Source organism: Triturus cristatus, chromosome 2_1, assembly GCF_964204655.1.
Source record: "Triturus cristatus chromosome 2_1, aTriCri1.1, whole genome shotgun sequence".
Taxonomy (NCBI): Eukaryota; Metazoa; Chordata; class Amphibia; order Caudata; family Salamandridae; genus Triturus; species Triturus cristatus.
This window is the reverse complement of record NC_140581.1, coordinates 344,710,266-344,731,775: the sequence shown is the minus strand read 5'-3', so window position 1 is coordinate 344,731,775 and position 21,510 is coordinate 344,710,266. Positions and strand designations below refer to the sequence as shown.

The 21,510-nt window shown below is 44.2% G+C and overlaps 1 long non-coding RNA gene across 1 annotated transcript in view; it reads left to right on the top strand.

The window, feature by feature from the left end:
- LOC146864173 (uncharacterized) overlaps window positions 1–19,266 on the top strand; it is a 41,305-nt gene extending 22,039 nt beyond the window's left edge. Inside the window, exons 2-3 of the long non-coding RNA XR_014970064.1 lie at window positions 3,099–3,156; window positions 18,894–19,266. This is a non-coding gene — a long non-coding RNA (uncharacterized LOC146864173). The remainder of the gene's footprint in view (window positions 1–3,098; window positions 3,157–18,893) is intronic.
- The last annotated feature ends 2,244 nt before the right edge of the window (window positions 19,267–21,510 follow it).

Genomic DNA, 21,510 nt, shown 5'->3' with positions numbered 1-21,510 from the left:
GCATGTGTTTTAAACTACTTACAATTCTCTTAGGAGCTGCCTGCCATCCATCTATATGGTATTTCTGAGCTATGTGCTATATAAGCTCTTCCCAGTGAACGCTATAACATGTGGGCATGTGATTAACATTATTGAAAAGTGTTGTTGGGTGCTACATTGCACCACAACAGTCAGCTGTACGCTCTATCTGAGGTGCACAGTCAACATACCTTTGTAAACTGGTTACCAAGGCTTAGTTTTTTTCTGGTTACAATACTCCCTGGGCCCCCACACTGCCGATTCCTTGCATTTGAAATTTACATTTTCTGCTGTAGTGTGAGAATGCATTTCATGAAAAGGAATATAAAGTAGGGTTGCCAAGAGAAAAATGCCAGCCATGTGTTTAAAGAACCTGAAAAGGCCTCGTCTTGGCACTAAATAGGGTTATAAATAAAAAAGTATGTATTCATTTGTAATGTGACTTTTTTGTCTTTGTTCCCTTTAATTGTCAGTCATGAATCTCATCATTCCGGCAGCCCTAGAACACAATTAAAGTGCATTCTATTTATATTTGCTGTTCTAAGTATGCACAGATAAGTGCTGAAAATACGGCTTTAGGTGACTACTTATTTTTGTCGCTGGGGTAAAGTGGTAGGTGGTGGGCCGGGCTGCTGGGAGGGGGGGGGGGCTCCATGTGCTTTGCAGGGGGGCCTCCTCAAGTTTTGTTACGCCACTGATTGCAGGTGCTGTTTGATAATAGGTCGCTATGTTTATGTTTGCAGAATTCTTATTAAAGAAACAGATTCATTTACAAATTATAGTACGTCAGAAGAGGAGGCATATGCACAGTCACTACAGTCAAGATACAACTGATACTGTATTTTAAATTTAACCTCAGGTACCTTTCATAATGTTACAAATGAAACCCAGATCTGCTTTATTCTAGCGTACTTTTTGGCAGTATCTCTTCCGAAATATCTTATCACAGAAAATGTAGCGGGCTAAAACTGTAAATGTTTTAAATAAAAACATTTAACTCCCTTTTATGGGAATTATAGGAAATGTTTGGCAGATATATAGCTTTTCCCCCTGGGGAGGCTGTTTCAGCCAACATGCCTTCTGACTGTGGGGTGTGCTCCTACCCTAATCATGCAACTTTCCATCAGATCTCAGGAACTTAGGGATATAATTTGTGAGAGCACTATAACTGGGAGCAAAATGGTGGTTCACACTTGAGAGTTAATCCCGTCACACACAACCCTCTGAATATATTCTTCTTCTGAGGTCTGTAGCTTGGATGTCCAATTTTGCTGTTCACCTAGTTTAGGGTCGGGCTGCAGCCTTCATCGGTGGCCGCCATAAACAAAGGGTGGCAGGGTGGGTGCGGTCGCACGGAATGGATGGCACGGAGGGGGTGTTCCAAATACATTTTTCTTTTCTTTTTTATTTACCTTTTGCCGTCAGGCGCCTCCAGCCTCGCATCATGTTCGCCGCCTCACCTCTTCCTGGGTCCCAGCAGCCCCTGGGACCCAGACTCCCATCCAATCCCCATGCTGCAGAGGTAAATGTGTATGCTAAAGTGTAAACAGGCAGTATACGATAGACAGAAGGAGTTGCACGGGTTACATATAGGCCTGGGCGAAGCACTACGCTACGCTCGCGTAGTTTGCGAAGTTCGCGCTACTTCGCACTACGCGAACTGCACGTAGCACAGTGCGAACACGCGTAGCGTAGTGTTGCGTAGTGCTGCGGTCATTTTTTGCTTGCTCGCGGTCCTCAACTTCAAGTTGGCGACCGCGAGCAAGCAAAATGACATCCCGGCGAGACTTTTTCCTTGTTCGCGATCGCGAGCATGGAAAATAAACCTCCCGGCGAGATTCCCAACGCGAGGAGGTCAGGTTTCTCATTGCGAGGGGTCGCGTATGCTCGCGACTGCTCGCGATGAGAAACTACCAGTTCGCGTTGAGAAAGCTGCCGCTCGAGTAAAAATCTACTCGAGCAGCAGAAAACTACAGCTCGCACTGTGCAAGATGCCATTTTCAATAATTGCACAGTGCCGGTTGCTTGTCCGCACTGTGCAATCATTGAAAACAACATCTTGCACAGTGCGAACATGTTACTACGCAGTTCGCGAAGTGCTACGCGTAGCTCGCGTAGTGCGAACTTCACTTTGCGTAGCTTCGCGAAGTGCTACTTCGCGAACTACGCCCACCCTTAGTTACATATGGAGCAGTTATAGTTACATGGGGTAAACATGGATACATGGCAGCTGTGTCTACAGGATGTAGACGATAGGCAGTGTGAAATGCGGGCGATGTGGTTGAGAAGAAGTTACGGATGGGTGACTTAGGTACCAGTGTATCCATAAGTTATCAGTGATGACATAAAATGAGAAGAAAGCATTTAGCAACAGAATATCACATTGGCACATATGAAAGTGGAGTCCCACAAGTGTTCCATCGTGGCATCTTCTGCTCCTCCCAATGAGAGCCTCACTATCAGTTGTATAATGCATAACACATATCTGTTGGCTAACTAAAGAAACGGCATCCGGAAAAATACAGCAGCTGCAGTGGGAAGAAAATAAAATGACATGCAAACCAACAGATACATTAAGTGCAGGCCTTTCACCCTTTGACGAGTAAAATCGGCAATAAAATTAGGCTGACTAAATGTATTTCAACTTTATTAGCTTGTGAGTTACTTATAATTGTCAAATACCGTCACCTCCTACAAATTATATGATTAATATGCATACCTTATTTAATGTTTTAAATAACAATTGTTAATGAATGTGTTTAATTATGCAAATGTAAAATTGCACTACATGGAGCATTTAGAAAGGGTGTTATTGGTGGTGTGATATTAATTGTAGGAATTGTGGTGGGTTGAAAGCTGATATAAAATGTGAATTCTCTGCTGGGATTTGATTAACTATTTTTGAGGGAAACAGTTCTCTCTGAAGATTCTCTCATGGAAATTATGTTTAGTGCTCCAAAAGCTAATAATTCAAATATTTATTGCTCTTCAGTGTGAGAAAAAATGTGTACGTACATGGTAAAAGGTACATCAAACAGCATCAGCAGTCTGTCATTTTATCCCTGTGTGTTCTATTACAGCTTCACCACAGAGTTCCAATGAACAAATAGAGCTCTAGCATGCTATATCCATGAAAAGGTGAGCACTCCAGAACATGAAGTTGCTGGAATAGAAGTTGGCCGATATTAATGAGCATGGAGGGGTTACGAAAGATATGAAATCTGCTATTTGTGGGGGAATTATAGGTTTTAGTCATGTCAGTGACATTTAGATGCAGAAATGAGAACCATTTTCATCTATGCTTTCAGCCTTCTTTAAAGGAAATGAATGATTGTAAAGACTTTGGGCCCTCCTACTCCAATGAGGCCAGTAAGGGAATGCGGTTCTCTTGGGTAAAATTGCTTGACGTAATGCTTGCATCAGTTTATTTTTTTCAATTTTGTTTTTATTGAGAACCAAAAATTAGGCATTTTCAGCATATGTTTCTTAGAAAATGTCATCTAGTCATTCACAATCTAAATCATCCAAGTACCATGAACAAAGGGATTTATTTTAATATTAACTCCTTGATGCATTTGTCTAAAAAGATCTCTGGAACATCTCTCCCCCCAAGGACCCTCCCTCTTTCTGACATCCCTACTGCTCACCCCTCTCCCAAACTCACATGCACTCTCTCCCCCCAACGACTCTCCCTCTTCCTGACATCCCTACCGCTCACCCCCTCTCCCAAACCCATACGCACTCTAACGACCTGTCCCCTCCAACTCCTAATACTATTTTTAACCCCTCTCCTTCCTCCCTGCCCCCCCACCCTGAATCCCTACGCCTCCACCCTGAATCCCCTACTGTTCCCCCTCCGGCCCCATCATCTCCCTCAACGAAACAACTATCTCCCGCCCTGAATTACACATCACCCCTAAACCTTGATGCGGTCTTTCTCCACACTCCCCACCCCCTTCTAACATCTCAAAACACATTCCCTGAGGTCTTAAATCTCCAGTCCCCATGGCGCCACCCCTCACGCCCAACAGCTACAGCACTCCTCATTCCCTTCCCTCTGGCCTCTCACACCCTTCACACAACAGACCTCCCTCCTCGACAAACACAGTGCCAGGAATCAGATCTGTGTGACTCGTGAGAAACTCAGTAAGAGCTCTAGAGTCGTTGTGAAGCCTTCCTGGTGCAATCTGTGGTTGAACATTTAGGTGTATTGCCTTTTCCAAGATGGCCGCTTGCTTTTCCATCTGACTGCATAGAGACTAATGGAGAACTTTAAATCCCGCGAGACTTTAGGTCTCGAGCCGCAAGATTGTGCGCTAATCTGCGCACTTCAATTTGAATTGAGGAGACGAGTGTTTGGTCAAGTAACCCTCTGCGAAATAACTCAATTCGAGAGGGCGTCTGGTAATTCGCTGCATTTCCATAGCCGTTAGGGGAAGCCTACAACCCTTGCATGCTCCCAAGCGGCAGTAACTTATTCTCGTTTCTCGTCACTGAGGTAGACGAACTTATCGGCTCAGCTGTTTTCCGACTACCGCCTGGAGGCTTGAGTCCTTGAACGCTTCCCAGCGGATGTGGAGATTTCAGGCGACAGGTTGGGGAGGAAGTGTTCTAAATCAGACTTCCTCAGAGCTATGAGTTTACCTCTTCATTCTTGAGCTCGAGAGGACGCTCAACTACTTCAGTATTCTGAAGTGAATGCGACTCGAAATTCCTGAGGAGATTCAGTACTCAGTGATAATAAAGTAAGACAATTCCAGTATTATTTGCATGGCTTCAGTATCTAATGCTACTGCGCAAAGGAGACAGTTCTGAAGATCTAATACCCTGGCTTCCTTGCGTCTCCCCTCTTTTATCCTTCCTACTTTACCTACCTTGTTCCTTTTTGCGCGCACTACTGAAAACCTGAGACTTTCTAAACCTTTCTCTGTGATGAACTGCACTACCAGCAGAAGTGAAAGACTTTTGGAGTAGATATCCAATATACAACTGCCTACCAAATGTTTGCAAGAGCTTACAAGAATGCTTTAGGTGGGAACGATCTTGTAAGAGAGTAATTGGTGTGGGGAGGGGAAGGAGTGTGTTAATCAAAGGATTCTCTCTCCTTGTGTGTATTAGGAACCTTCAGTCTCCAGGAGAGCGAGCTGAAGCAGCCACATCAAATGAAGAGAAGCTAAACTCCAGAAGAACCTGGTAGGGAAGGAATAGTTAGCAGAAGGATAAAGTATTTAGTACCACATGCAAAAGAGTTATCAGGTTATCTGTTTCCCTGTGTGCATTAGGAAAATTCCAAATCCCAGCAGTCAGTGTAGAGAACTGAAGACTAAGCTGACGGAGTTGGAGGAAGTCCAGGAGTAGTTGGAGTGTCTCTTCTCTTCTCTGTCCAAATCCCCTTTCCTCCCCTCTGGAGCAGCTGCGTGAACTGCAGTGTGTTCTGGAGAGCGGGCATTGGGAACTAGCAGCATTCTGCCTCCGTGAAGACTTGGTGTTAGACACACAGAACATTCCCAATACCCCTACTCCTCCCCAACTGTGTTCCCCCTCACTCTAATAACTCAGACTCTACGCAACATAGAACACAATCTCTCTACATTGGCGATAGAACTCACTCGACTTAGCAAAGATTTTATTTCCCTCAGCTCTAGAACTCTCCCAAATTGTGAAAATTCCCCCTACTCTAGCCGAAACCCCCCCACTAACTACAAACATTGGAGAACTACTCCTTTCCACTGCCGCATTCATAGGCCTCGCCGCACCTCAATCCCTCTCTCCCCATCTGACCTTATTGACCTATGTAACTCTTACCATCCTAGTTCTTCAACTAACAATTCTCCTCTTCCCTACTCCAACATCTCAGTTATTATGGGGACTAAGAGAATCCCCTTCCCTCCCGTCTCCCCCAGACTCCCTCCTCAACTCACCATTTTCCACTTCTGCCCACCCCCCAAAAGCAACCCCAAACCCCTCGCATGCCTGCTTGTGAACTGTCGATCTGTTGCCCGACATGCGACTGAAATTTCTGAAACTATCCATAGACATCGCCTTCCTCATGGAAACCTGGCTCAATGACCACTCAACAAGCATACTTGACCTACTTTCCCCCAAGGATACTCTATCCTTGTTCATAACTCCGACCACTCTACCTTCGAATACCTTGCAGCTGTACTAAAAGTCCAAGGTTCCCACCCAATTTGTCTACATAATATCTACCACCCTCCTGGAGATCCTCTTCCTTTCGTTGATGAACTATCCGACCTTCTGACTCAATCCTCATTATCCAACTCAAAAAATCTCTTCCTTGGAGATCTTAACCTTCACTGGAATGATATTGATGATCCCACAATCACCCTCCTCACCAATCTTCTTGAGATTAATGACCTCAAACAACTATGCCAGTCCCCAACCCACACCAAAGGAGCCATTCTGGACGCCATTATTACCAATAAGGATCTGGCCTTCCTGTCCAATATCATCCCTATCGACTGGTCTGACCGCCACCTCATACTGTTCTCCATTTCTACCACGACCCAACCCCCACCCACCAAAATCATTAAACCTAGGAAATGGACCAGAAATCTTAATCTTATCCCTCCTGGAGAACTGGAGTCTAAACTCCAAACCAATTTCTTCTCACTCCTCTCTCCCAAAACTCAAATGAGCTTACTAAACACTTTAATAAAGCTGTCACTGATGTCTTAGACCAAATGGCCCCACCAAAACTAGAAAATCAAAGAAACATCCCATCCCAAATCATGGTTTAACTCTGAGCTCAACAACGACGCTCACTAAGACTGATGGAAAGAACATGGAGACAGCATCCTTCTCCCTCACATCTGGCACTCCTCAGATGAGCCAGACCTACATACAGGAAACACATTTTTAACGAAAAGGCTTCCTTCTTCGGTACACAACTGGATCGGGCCAAAAATAGACCCAGAGAACTGTTCAACATCGTTCGTAACCAAACATCCTTCCCACCTCCAAAGCCGATGGCCTCAACTGCTAGATGTGAAGAAATTGCCTACTTCTTCTTGGAAAAAATCACCAAAATAGATCAATCCTTCCTTTCAACTCAGATCCCAACCAACTCCCAACATACTCCTGACATCTCCTTAAAAGCTCATACCACATTTCCTACATCCCCTGATTCCACCTCACACTTGCCCACTACTTCACCTTACCCGAACTACTCCTCACACTTGCCTACTACTACACCTCCCCTAAACTTCTCCCCACACTTACCCACAACTACACCTCTTGAAACCAAACACCCAAACCCACAAATAAAAAACAATGCCTCCTGGCATAATTTCCACTCTGTAACTGAGCTCGAAGTTTTTAACATCATTGCTAAACTAAAACCGTCTTCTCATACTAAAGACACCCTCCCTTTCCAATCTTGGCCAAGACCTAAAGCACATCATTGCCCCATCTTGGACTACAATCATCAACACCTCCCTTGCTACGCGGTGTGTCCCTATCTCACTCTAACTTGGACAAATCACTCCCATTATTAAAAACCCTAATGCCGACCCTAATGACCTAAACAATCTCCGCCCCGTCTCTAACCTCCCCCTTCTTTCCAAAGCCCTCAAAAAATGTGTCCTGCTCCAATTAGACAAACACATCAAAAATGTTAACTTACTGGACCCCCTACAATCAGGCTTCAGGAAAGGCTGCAGTACTAAAACTGCCATGCTAAACATTGTTGATGACATCCACCACCCCCTTGATAATGGTGAGACCTGCCTACTCATCCTCCTCAATCTCTCTGCACCGTTTGATACAGTTAACCACTCTGCCCTACTTAATGTGCTCAGAGATCGCTTTGGCCTCAATGGTACTGCCCATAAATGGTTTGTCTCCTATCTCCAACACCGAACACATCAAATGAAATTCAAGGCTGCCTATCAAACCCTACTCCGGTCTCCCAAGCAGTCCCCCAGGGATCTATTCTCTCTCCCTATCTCTTTAACCTCTTTATGGAACCCCTCACCCTAAAACAAGCAGGCATCAACTACCACCTCTATGCCAATGATACCCAACTCTACTATAAGATCAAAACCCACTCGGACGTCCTACACCTTAACAACACCCTCACTAAGATCCAATCCTGGTTCCAATCTAATCATCTCAAACTCAACCCTAAAAAAACTGAAATCATTCTCTTCTCCCCTAAAAACAACCCTCTTCCCATCCAAACTTGGATCTCCGACCTTAATGCCATCAACTGCTCACTCTCCTTGTCCAAATCTCTTGGTATCTCCATCGATAATAGCCTAACTCTCAATGTCCACATAAAAAATTTGGCTCCGTCATCTCAAGAAAATTAAACCCTTTTTTCCAACTGATGATTTTAAATTAGTAGTCCAATCACTGGTCCTTTCGCGAATTGATTACAGCAATGCCATCTTCACCAGAATCCCCAAAGTCTACATAGCTCCACTCAAATCGGTTCTCAACCTTGCAGTCAGGCTCATCACCGATTGCAAATGGTTCGACCACATCTCCCCAGCCCTCAAAACTCTTAAATGGTTTCCCATCAAAGGCAGATCCTCCTACAAAACTGCTTGCTTGCACAATGCCCTCCATCAAAATACACCGCCGTACCTCGCCAATAAACTCAGCAAAGCGGGCAGCTCACGACCAATGAGAAGCACCAACGCTCTCCTCCTAGTCCCACCCCTGCTAAAAAAGAAAACCACACAATCCCACTCCTTCTCCGGAAATGCTCCAAACATCTGGAATGCCCTCCCCAAAGACCTACATCAGCTTTAAGAAAGACCTCAGAATGCACCTCCTCAATAAATATTGGGGGTCTTAACTTACCCCCTGAATTCCCCCACCCCCTTCCACCATTTCGATCACCCCCTGGTCTCCTACTGTCTCCCTCCACACCCCCTCCCCTCCCGCTACATTCCACTGGCTCTACTTTCTCCCTCCCCCACTGCTCTTCTCCGCTCCTTCTCCCAGTCCTTTCCATCCCCTCCCATACCCCCCTCTCCAACCAAATTTCCCCCTTCCCCCATCTGCTTCCCACCCCCTTTGTCACGTCCAACTACTTACTACCTGTAGGCCTTTCATGCCTATCTCCATTTCATATCATAATACTAAATCTTATTTCCCATATTCATGTATATATGTATATAGCTCTTGCTCTATCTATCTGTTTATTTGATCTGTGTATAATCAAGCTGTTTCTCTGTTGTTAACCTATTGGTATTCCATGCTGTTGAAATATTGTTTTATACCGTTATTACCTTCATACTCATGTAAAGCCCTCTGATACCTCTGGGTCTAGCCAGCGCTATACAAAACCTCTAAATAAATAAATAAAGAAGTAAATATTAACACTTGAAGATACAGTAAGTGAAGTAAAGGAGATTAGAATTAAGATGTGATGGAGTTAAAGAGCGCAAGTATATATCAATAAGTCGCTAACACCAGTAGTATGAATTAAAGCATATACATTTCCTAATAAAGCAAATATATCTTTCCTTAGTATCAACCAGAAAACATGTAACAGTTTAAGGCCAAGGAAGGTACATACGACAATACACAATAAATTCCCAACTGTTATGTGTAAGGAGTGAGGACGATAGAAGGAACCAGTCAATCACCAATAGAATCAATAGAATCAATGAAAAGGTCTTCAACAATGCAGTGGCACATACATACCTCCATGGAGGGGCCCATTCATGGGGAACCAATAGAGAAATAATATGTAATCCCCTGCTCTCGTCACTTGACTGCCTGCATACCCCATATTGGGAGAGTCTGTCATTGTCCCGGGTGTCATTAGTGTCAGTGAGTGGGCTGTGACGTAGATCTAAGCAAGAGATGCACTCTGAAAACTACTTTGACCAACTTGTGGCTATCTGCCTCATCCTACGCTCTGGCATGTCGCCAAATGATCATTATTGTGTTTTAAAATTTCCTCAAATCGATTCAACAGATGTCCAGTTTATTGTTAAGTTTGTAGGTGACATTTTAACAGTGTGCTATCGGATTTAGTTCAGTCAGCCATTCCTCACATGTCAGGACAGTATCTTTACCCCAGTGAAGAAGTATTCAAAGTTTTGCTGCAGGTAGAGGTGCAGCCGACCATCTCTGCGCTTGTGTCTGTGTGTTTGAAATGTTGCATGTATGCTGGAGCAAAGCCAGTAGTACTAATGTCTATATTGGGAAAAGCCCTTGGTAGGTAGGTTATTCCATACCGACGCCTAATACTTCTGTATTGCCAAGACATTCCCGTAAAATGAGCAGTATGGTACAAGTGTTACATGGGCATTTCCAGCTCTTTGCGTGGGATAAAAGTGGGGGCCTGTGTAACACATATGGGGCCTCATGTAGGTAGCATACCAGTTACCACTTCTAAAATACCGAACGTTACCGAATCGGTATTTTAGAAGTGGTAACTCGTATGTAGGTAATGAGTCGGTATTTTTTACCGATTCGTTACAATTCGGTAATTACCGAATCGGTATTTACCGATTCGGTAATGAGGCATACCTTCCCATTGAGGGGAAGGTATGCCTCATTACCGAATCGGTAAATACCGATTCAGTAATGGTGGAGAAAATGCAAGAGTGGCAGGGTGTCACATTGACACCCTGTTGCACCCCTGATTCGGCCATGTGTGCACATGTGGCACACATACATGCCCTAAGGGCATGTATGTATGCCACATTGCACACTGCTACGCGCTTCAAAATGCATACACACATACATTAATTATTTACCACCAACTATAAGTTGGTGGTAAATACCGACTCCTAAACACACACACACACTCCCCCTACATATCATTTCTGAAATCGGAATTTACCGATTCGGTAAAATTACCGAATCGGTAAAATTACCACATCGGTAACGTTACCGATTCGGTAATTTTACCGATTCGGTAAATTCCGATTTCAGAAATTGACCCCCTACATACCAATAGCCAAAATACCGGTCGGTAATGGTATAATTACCGAAAATCGGCCGTTACCGACCGGTATTTGGCTACCTACATGAGGCCCATGGCGTCTAATACCAATCACTAGTTGTTAGAAATGGGGGTCTCTAGTTGGCAGAGGTAGGTACCTTTATCCAAATAGGGACCCTTGCTTCTAGTCAGGGTAAGGGGGATGCACACTTTAGATAACCCCTGCTCACCCCGTTGGTAGTTTGGCACGAGCAGACAGGCTTATCCCAAAGGCAATATGTAAAGTATTTGTACCAACACTCACAGTAACAGAGTGAAAACACCACAAAAGGACATCACACCAGTTTAGAGAAATAAAGTATCTTTATCTAAACTGAACAAGAGGGAAACGACAAAAATCCAACATACACAGATAAAAATATGACGTTAAAGAGTTTTCAAGAACTTGTACCGTAGAAAACTAGGGATGCCTGACTTTTCACTAAAGTACCTGTAAATGCGTCAAAAGTTCCCAAGCCAAACAGCCGCAGAGTCGGAAAACAAAGAGATGCAACACTCCTGAAACCTTGGAGAGGCGATGCAACAGCCCAGCTGCACGCAGAGGAAGGGTTGCGTCGAATCCAGTCTGTATGGTGAGTAATGTGTCGATTCTTCTTGCTGGTTCCGGTTCGCAGGTGATGCATCGGGAAAGCATGCCCACAGGTGTGTTTCCTAAACAAATAATACGCAGCACCACCAAATGAAATCCGCATACGACCCAGGCAGGCTAGTAACTGCTCTCTGAGAACCCCCTCGGCACAGACCCAAAACTCTAGAACATCCATAGAGTCTAAACAGGGTCCGTGCTAACAACATGCTTACATTTGTACATGTTTACTTTTGCACAGACAACCACATTATACATAACAGCGTGCTATCAGCAACGCTTATCTCCAAAGCGATAAAATTCAACGCGCAAGCTGCCAACTGTGCGATTATCGCTGGAAATCCAGCAATGATCGCACAACGTTTGGCGAAAGCTTGCTGATAGGGCAAGGCAGACTTAGCCATGATATACACCTTCCATAGGATATCATGGCTAAGTCAGTTGAAAAGCAGGCATAAGGAAAGTAGCGATAACCGAGTTTATCGCTACTTTTCTTGTCACTCTGCAGGTTAGCGTGTGGATAGATAATAGGAGAAATGTTGCTTAGCGACATTTCTCCCGTTATCTTGGGGTGGAACGCCCACTTTGCATCTCATTAGAGATGCAAAGATCGGCGTTGGGGAAAAGGGCGATAAGGCAAGGATTCACGCGATAACGTGACCTTGCTGATAAGGCAATAAAATTATCGCCGCTAAAGCGGCGATAATTTTATCGCCTGGCCTTGATGATATGCCCCAAAGTACTTTTGTCAGTATGTTAATCCAGTTTGTATTGTCCTTAATGGTTTGTGCTTACGTTATTTAGTCTCAAAGCTTCATAGAATTCTTACCTCATAAAAACACAGGTCAAGAGTGTGCTGCCGTACACTGAAGGCTTCTTTAAAGGCAGGGTCTTTTCGCCAGATACACCATTCAGTCTCTAGCTCTACCATAGCTGTCAATTCAATTCAATTTGTTTATTTTGGTTTGGAACTCCTACGGTGGTCCACAAAGACGCATCAATTAATTTAAAAAAGAGACAAACTTTACATATTATACAAAATTCTTTCTTATACATCACTACCTCCCAAGGATAATTCTTATATTGAGTCTACTGTATAATGTGCAAATAGTACAATAAATACATAAAACAATCAAATATCCAACCAACTCACATAATATAACATTGGAATAAAACTACTATAAAACATTTCCTAATAAATAAAGAAACATGTTTTAAAAAATTGATATATCTTATGACAAGCCATTTCATTCGGGGGAGACAGAACCAGAGATCGCGCTTCCTGGGCAGAGTGAATATTAAATTAGATAAAAAATGGCTTTAAGAATACACGCCTAGCACAATTTTATACATATAAATAAAACATGATTTTGATCTTGAATTTGTAATTGGCACATTTTGGAGATTCTTTTCTCTCTTGATATTTTTTCTCAGATACCAGTAACTTCTCTTAGAGGCAGCAAGTTAAGTCTCAGTAGGAGTATCAGCCTTCTAGTCCCATGAGGCATATTCCAAGATAGGTTAGGCTGTGGTTTATTCCCCAAGGCACTCCCACTGACCACCTCATTTCTGGGCCTGGACTGACTTAAAGCAACATCTCTAGCCAAACTGATAGAGGGAATGGACTTCTTTAAAATCTGTTTCAAAACAGACTTGGGCATAGGATCTAATAAACGTTGATTGATCTTTTAAAATGTCAAAAATCTCTATTCTCAGGGCAGCCCTATGTGTACCCTCCTCCCCCCAGGAGAGGGAATTTCCCCACCGGTGAGCCTCAGCCAAGGATAAAGTAAAAGACGAAGCCAAACCAAATTCAAGATGTAGTACATGTGGAGCGGCCAAAGAATTTAAATTGCAAATTTGACGCAGAATTCGTCCTTCTGCCTTATCAAAGGAGAACCAATAATTCATATCTAATACCTCGGCAGCATATATTAGTGAGGGAGGGATTTTTACCTTGTAAACTGATAATACATGGCTGAAATGGCTTCTCCCGCAAGTTTTATAAAATCTATTTAATGCACACGCTTGGGAGACAGCCTTACTAACACGGTGTTTAATGTGCTCCAAGTCTCGGCCTGTTTTTGAAAAAACTTTCCCCAAATATAAGTACGAATCGACTAATTCACATTTTTCGAAGCCAAGCATCCATTTTAGACATCTCTTTATTCTAAGCCCCTTCTTACGAAAGACCACAATCTTGCTCTTTGCAATATTAATTTTTAGGAAATGGGCCTCTGCATATTTACTTAGGGCATCTAGACGACGTTGCAAGCCAATAGGCGTTAGATCAAATATTGTAACATCATCTGCGTATAATAGAGAGCCAACGGACACTGCGCCAATTCAAGGGGCATATTCCCTCACCGAGATCAGTGCACCGGGGAGATCAGCAATATACAGGGAGAACAAGAGAGGTGCTAATAAGCAACCCTGCTTAATCCCATTGTGTGTTCTAATTGTGCATGATAACCCCTGTGAACCTCCCTTCAGAGCCTGGCACCAGGTATCTGTGTGTAGTTCCATAATAAGGCCCAGAAGATGATATGGTATGCCAAGAAGAAGAAGCTTTCTCCACAGCGTTTGGCGGTCCACTTTGTCAAACGCTGTGGAGAAATCAATAAAGGCTGTATGCACTGACATACCTCGTGAGAAAACATATTTCTCCACAATAGTCTGAACGACTGCTATATTATCCAGAGTGCCATGATTCTTTCTAAAACCAGCTTGTTCCGGTGGTAGAATATTCTGATCATACGCCCATTGTTGAAGATGACATAATATACTTTTTGCAAATAGTTTGCCTGAGGCGTTCAACAGGGCAATCTGTCTTAAACTGGCCGGCAGGGTTTTTGGTCCCTTTTTATACAAAGGGACTATAATGCTCCCCTTCCAAGAAAGGGGGATTTTATTCATAAAAAAAACAATAGCTAAACAGTGGCTATAAAATATCACCCCATGCTTCTGGCTCCTTTTTGATCAATACAGTTGGAATTCCATCCGGCCCTTGGGCGCCGGAGGTTCTAGCATTCTTTATGTATCTTACCACTTCCTCTCTTGATGGGGGGCCAAATTCAGCAAATTCAATAAAATTGGTTTGGCCCCGTTGATCATCACGGGAGGTACTAGACTGTTATTTTTATATAATAGAGAAATATAGTCCACACAGTCTCTCTCTAGGATTGTTATGGGTGGAACCCTTTGCCTGGAATCACAATATTCCGCGATCAGATGCCAGTACTTTCTTGAGTTTTCTGCCCTTGCAGCTTCCCTCAGCCCAATCCACTTAACGTCAAACTCCCTCCTTTTTCCACTAAGCATGCAGGGGCAGATTTATGTTGGATTTGCGCCACTTCTACGCCGCCGTTGCGTCACTTTTGTGACGCATTGGCGGGTTTTTTTTGCGCAAAATTTATAAGGTGACGCATCCATGGAGATGCGTCACGTAATCGGAGATGCGACGGAATGGAGCTGCGTCAGAATCGGCTGCGTCGCGTACGTTTTAATATAAGCAAGGTAGGTGTTCCCAACCAAAAAGCGACGAATTTCCAACATAGGCATATTTATGTAATTTCCCCGCGTCGACGCATCTAAGTAATGCATCACGCAAATGGGATAATGCGCCAGAAAACCTGCGCCTCATAAACCCACGCGCAGGAAATGATGCAAGTACACCAAAACTTGAAATAAAGTGCCGCAGATGATTTTGGAAGCACAGCAAGCAATATGGACCTACTAATCCTGCAGCTGGGAGTTGCACAAAGAAGACAACAACCACCCCCACAACAAATCCCACAACCTCACCCTCCACCATTAAGACAAAGGCAGCGCTGGAGAAAGGAGCGCATCTTCCGTCCAAGGACCACCCTCATTGGACTCCGGGACGAACAAGTTATCAAACTGTATCGGCTCAGGAAAGTGTCCATTCTGAATCTGCTGTGGCAGATCACACCACAGATCCAGGCTCCAACTGAAAGGGGCAACAACATCCCACCACTGTCAAAGCTACTGGCGGTATTACATATGTTGGCCTCTGGATCCTTCCAACTAACAGCTGCACAAGTGGCAGGGGTCTCACAGGCATCTTTCTCCGGCTTCCTCCCTTCGGTCTTGGATGCCATCCTTCGGCTCACACCACAGTACATCCATTTTCTCAACACACACCAGCAGCAGATGGACATTAAACAAGGCTTCTATGCCATTGCTGGATTCCCCCATGTGCTTGGAGCAATGGACTGCACGCATGTACAGCTTGTACCACCTGCAGTTACGTCACACTTATACCGCAACCGAAAACACACACACTCTATCAATGTCCAGGCCATTGTGGACCATCGGGGACAATTCGTCAATGTTCTTGCAAAATACCCTGGGAGTGTGCATGACTCCTATATATTCCGAAACAGCCTCATCAATGAACGTTTCGAAAATGGACAATATGGCAATGGGCTTCTTGTATGTAAGCACAAATTAATGTATATACAAGTATATTCTGCAACAGTAGCTTCTACTATGCCACATTACAGCCACATTACATGCCCTTAGGTCCAAATGATGCAATACATCAATGTGAAAATGCATTGCCACATATACACTATAACCACATAACATACAGTACAAAGCTGCATACACAAATAGCAACATAACTTAAAGTCCCAAGGGACACCAGATAGGAATGCATGGAAATATCACACATAAAACTTTGTTGATCACCAAGTCACACTGACGACATATGCACACATGGCATCTAACTCAAATTAACTATTGAAAGGTGCTGTAAGAAATGCATGTAAATAGCAAAATAATACTATTAGAATGGGCAACCATGTTTATACAAGGGCACATAGCAATTACACACCGTAAGCATGTATTGGTGCACCATCTGATAAACTTACCTGTTCAGGGGCATGTCAAGCATAATGAATGACAATGCAGGCCCAAAAACATCAAAACAGTGTTTAAAAAAAACATTTTTGGGACCACAATGCCAGGCTACTGACTCTCCAGTGCACAGACTAAACGTCATCTGTACCCACACATTGTAATGTGCCCAGATGTGCAATGCACAATGTTTGAAAGTGTGCAATAAAGCAAAACATAACATGTAGCATGCCTGTGCTCTCCCCTGTGCATGTGTAAAAACAGCATCCTGTGTCATGGTGAGATTGTCAATGTCTACAAAGTGACACAATGCTGCCCCCAAGTTATTCTTCACAGGCATTAGCTTCTTCAAAAGTGTACTGTAGAATGCAGCATGCATTGAAAGTAAAATTACAAGGAGAACTGAAAAAGTTCCCCTTGTTGCGCCACGCTACACCAGCCCTATGGTGTTGTAGCATTCAGACGCATCGCCATATTTACGAATCACACCAAATTTGAAATTGTGTCTTGTGTCATGTGTGTCGTATGAGAACATCCACAGCAACATCCATCATTTTACTCATTATTATTTCAATACATAATAGATTGAATTGAACAATTGCAAATACATACATCCGTGTAATATTGCCTGCATACGAACATAGTACTGAAGGAACAGTGGAAACACATTAAAACCATTGGGTGATAAGCTTCCTGCACTTTCAAAATCCATTCCTCACAAAATCCTAAATGAGTAGCACAGATATCAAGGAAAGTCCGATAGTGTGTTGTTTTACACAAGCATCTGTTCCAACTATACTCAGCGATCAATTCTAATCTAATCCACCACTACTACTCCCCTCCCATCCCTCCACCCAGACATGTCACTCTCAGCTCTAATGAAGTGTCACAGTGTGAGTTAGTACTGCTGAAGCTTTGCTAGTAGGGTATTGATAACAATGCAATGGGAACTTCACCATGGCTGGGAGGTTACGCTGCTCAAAGGCCCTGTTCACTTTGCACTGTTGCAGTTCCCGGGAGAGTGTGCCTAGTCCTCCCCACTTGGAGCATTACCTACAGGATACTCATCGCTATCACTGTCCGGAACATTCAAGAGCAATAATAATGTGTCCCATGCTTTAGACACATCTACCGCATTCTCAGTTCCCACTCTCCTCGCCTATTGCAAAGTAACCACCCACTCACATTCAGCACATATGATTAATTCTTCCTTACATCTACTTGTGGTGGGGCACCTTTTTATTTACAATGTAAAGTGATTTCGTGCTCAGCCAACAGGAGTACCATATCAATAAATGTACTAGTGATCTCATTCTGAGCTGCGTGGGGGAACCAATGTAGTATGCAAGGTCCCATATCTGATGCCAAGTCTCTGTCATTAAGTATGTCCAATGAGGTCAATACTGCAATCCAATATGCAGTCAATTGTGGGCAGACCCTGATGATGAGGCGGAATTCCGCACCCTCCCCCCAGCAACGTGGATGCTGAGCCTGCCTGTAAAATATTATTTATGACGTCTTGCCGGTGTGAGGTAAGCTCAATGCAAGATGTCAAAGTGCACCAACTGAAAGTGTGTGTCCCTAGTGCCCTTCCATGACCACCCTACAATATTGTCACATGTTACATCTGTTATATCCTCACCCCTGGCTAGTTTCCATTCATGCCGCAGTTCTGTCCGGGGCAACAGCATCTCTTGCCATGTAACCGCATGGAAGTTTCCCACCACTGTTACTATGTATTGACATCCCAGGCCTGGTTTGTTTGCCATGAGGCCCTCCTTCCAGTGTCGACGAAGAGCCATAGTAAGTGTTGTGTGCAACTAAAAGTTGCTCCCTGATCGCTCATGTAGGTCAGCAAAGGGAAGGAGCACGCCATCCTCATACCGATACACAATATCAGTCATACCCTTTGTCTACCAAACAGACAGTCGCCCCTGGTCCCACAGTGAACTGATACCTCACACATGTATAATGCGATGTCATGTGCATATGGGACATCAATCTTTGCCCCTGTCAAGCTCCCCATCTAACCACGCCATGCTGTTTTGAGTTCCCCTGGGAGGCTGCCTGTTGGAATATGGAGGTACAGTACAATTTGAGAGAGTATTTGAAGGCCAGGGCCCTCTCCCCCTGTTCCACAGTGTCCTGCAAACAATCACCCATGTTCTGCATGCACCATTTAAATTGGGCTGCTAGATGATATGTGTTGAAAAAAGCAACTGCCCATCCCCCGCTTAGCGTGCACACATCAGAGGAGTCAAGGCCACACACTGTCCACCCACACCACACATGAATCCTATAAACATGTACTTGAGTAGTTTCAAACATTGCGCAGGTAGCCATAGTAGACATAGGACATATGCCATGTATACTGATGTCAGCCTAAAGTAACACGTATCTATTACCTTCCAATTACAGCTGATCAAGGATATGGACTACAGATGTGGGTGATGACACCATTTGCTAATCCACAGACTGAACAACAGAAGGCATACAACCATGCCCATTGCCGGACTCGGAACATCATTGAACGTAGCTTTGGAATGCTGAAGTCCAGATTCCGTTGCCTTGATTTATCAGGCGGAAGGCTACTGTATTCGCCGGAAACTGTGTGCAAAATGATTATGACCTGTGCAATCCTACACAACATCTGTGTAAATCAAATGTGCCCTGGGAGGAGGAGGAACAGCAGCCTGGACAGGTGGAGGATGTTGATGAAGGGCAACCCGAAGTCCAAGGCATCCACCACACCGCAGCAGGGATACGACGCCGCACACACATAGTCACACAATTCTTCACATGATTTAGAAACTTTGTTTGTTACAATGTTCAATAAATTACATATTAAAATTTAAAGTTGGCTCGTCAACTTCGTGTACATTAACTTTCAAGTTCATATGATACACATATACATGTGCCGATATACATGAAACTGCCGCTGCATGCCAGTCCAAGCACCCTGGTTGTGACAAGCTGTGGCACTGGCATAGCACAGGAATGAAACATCAGCTCCAAAACATGTTTCATTGTTGTGTGCAACCCTATTTTGCACAAATAGCTGACATGCAGTGAATCATGCACACTTGCAACATGAGTTAAGGATGTCTGTGTGGTGTGCCTGACAAGCATAGCTGCCGAAAGTGGCCCCGAATATCACCCATTTAAAAACATGTGCTAAAGCAAAACCTCCTTGTGATGCTGATGTGTCACGTATGGACATGTGAAAAGTGATGCAGCAGTCCAGCCATGGAGCAGAACAAAAGCCACATGTTTGCGCACAGTCACATGTTAAGCAATGACATGCAGGCAGTGCCAACAATGTGTGATGTAATGTTAGGCACCTGCTGTGCAAGTGCAAGTTGGAAGTACCACTCACAAACCAATCCTAATTCACAGTGATTATAGACACATATAACATTACATATGGAAATGTTGGTGACAATTAACCACACAAGTCAACATTCAATAAGGCAACATGTTGAGACAGAATACACACATGTACCATACATTACACATCCCATGCACAACAACTCCGGGTAGAATGACAAGCCCCCAGAGACACCACAACGTCACTTTGTCTGACGTAATGGTGGTGCATGGGGACCATCCATATGTACAGGGAGAGGAAAAGCCACCCTGTGTGACTTAACATCTCCTTCAAAATACATCCGCTTCACATGCAGCACTTAGCGTAGAAGGTGAGTTGCATGTCCGTTGCTGTGGTAGTTCACACACAACACACATGGAACAAGATACATATCCAGATTGACCAATCTATTGATATCCTGTAGATGCATTTGAATACTAAACCACCCTAGAGGTGGCGTAACGAGTTGCAAAAAGGAGACATTCTGGGGCAGATTTTCTACTTCTGGCGCATCTCTGCTAATCAACAGGGATGCACCAGAAGAGTTTCGACGCATCTGCCCACCCGTGCGCCAACACTGATGCGCCGCATTGACAATGTGGTGCACCGTGGTGCACGGATGGGCAGATGCGTTTCGCATCCTCCTGTGGAAATGCGGCGCATTGCTGAAGTTGCGTTGCAAGAGAAACGCAGCTCCTGCAAGGCTCGGGTTGCCCCTATCCCTAACATGCTGCGTCAATCGTTATGCATGCATCAAGCAGGCGCAGGGTTTTGACGCAGCATGGCCGTAAAAGTGATGTGTCATGTTGTAAATAGACAACAGTATGGCGCTGGCTTAGCGCCGCCACTGCGTCACAAAAGTGAGGCAACGGCCCCACAAATATGGCGTAAAGGGCTTGTAAATTTGCCCCTTTGTATTTTCAGCTTGCCTTCTCCCGCTTCATATCCGTGCTGCAGTCTAGAGCACTCATTTCAAGTGGATAATGCCTGTATTGATTGTTCATGGGCAGGGAGGTGCCCCTTCATGCACACAGATAATATCCCGTGACGCACGCATCCATGCACCAGGCTCCAAGGGTCCAGGCCTAGCGCGTACACCAGCGCAGGGTGAAGCATGGAAATGCAACATATTCCTGTGAATACGTGGCATACCTGTGCATTCAGGAGTGCCGCAGCATTGCGCAGGCGAAATGCGCACGGTGCTACGATGCAACACTTCCTGGTAGTTCTTCCCCCACACATACACATCTATACAGTGACAAATTAGGATTGAGTCACTCAGACCACAGATGAGTGTTGCATCTCACTGTAAAGTGTCGCAATTAGCCAAGCGTGGATCATTTTATAATCTGCCTCAATAATCCCCATGAAAAGTGTTGCATCCCGTGTAAAGTGACGCAATTTCCCACGAGTAAAGCATCTACTAATCTGACTCTACTCACTCAGCCCCCAGAAACAAGTCGCATCTACATGTAAAGTGTCGCAAAGTCACAAAAACGGGTAGCATCTCAATAATGCGCCACGCACTGTGACAAACGTCACGCTTTGTAATGAATAATGCATGTTAATGCATGATGCAACACGCAAAACAAAGAAGCGTCATGCATGCATACGTGAGATGAACAGCAAGAGCTGGAAATCTATGCATCGACGGAAGCGTGACACAAA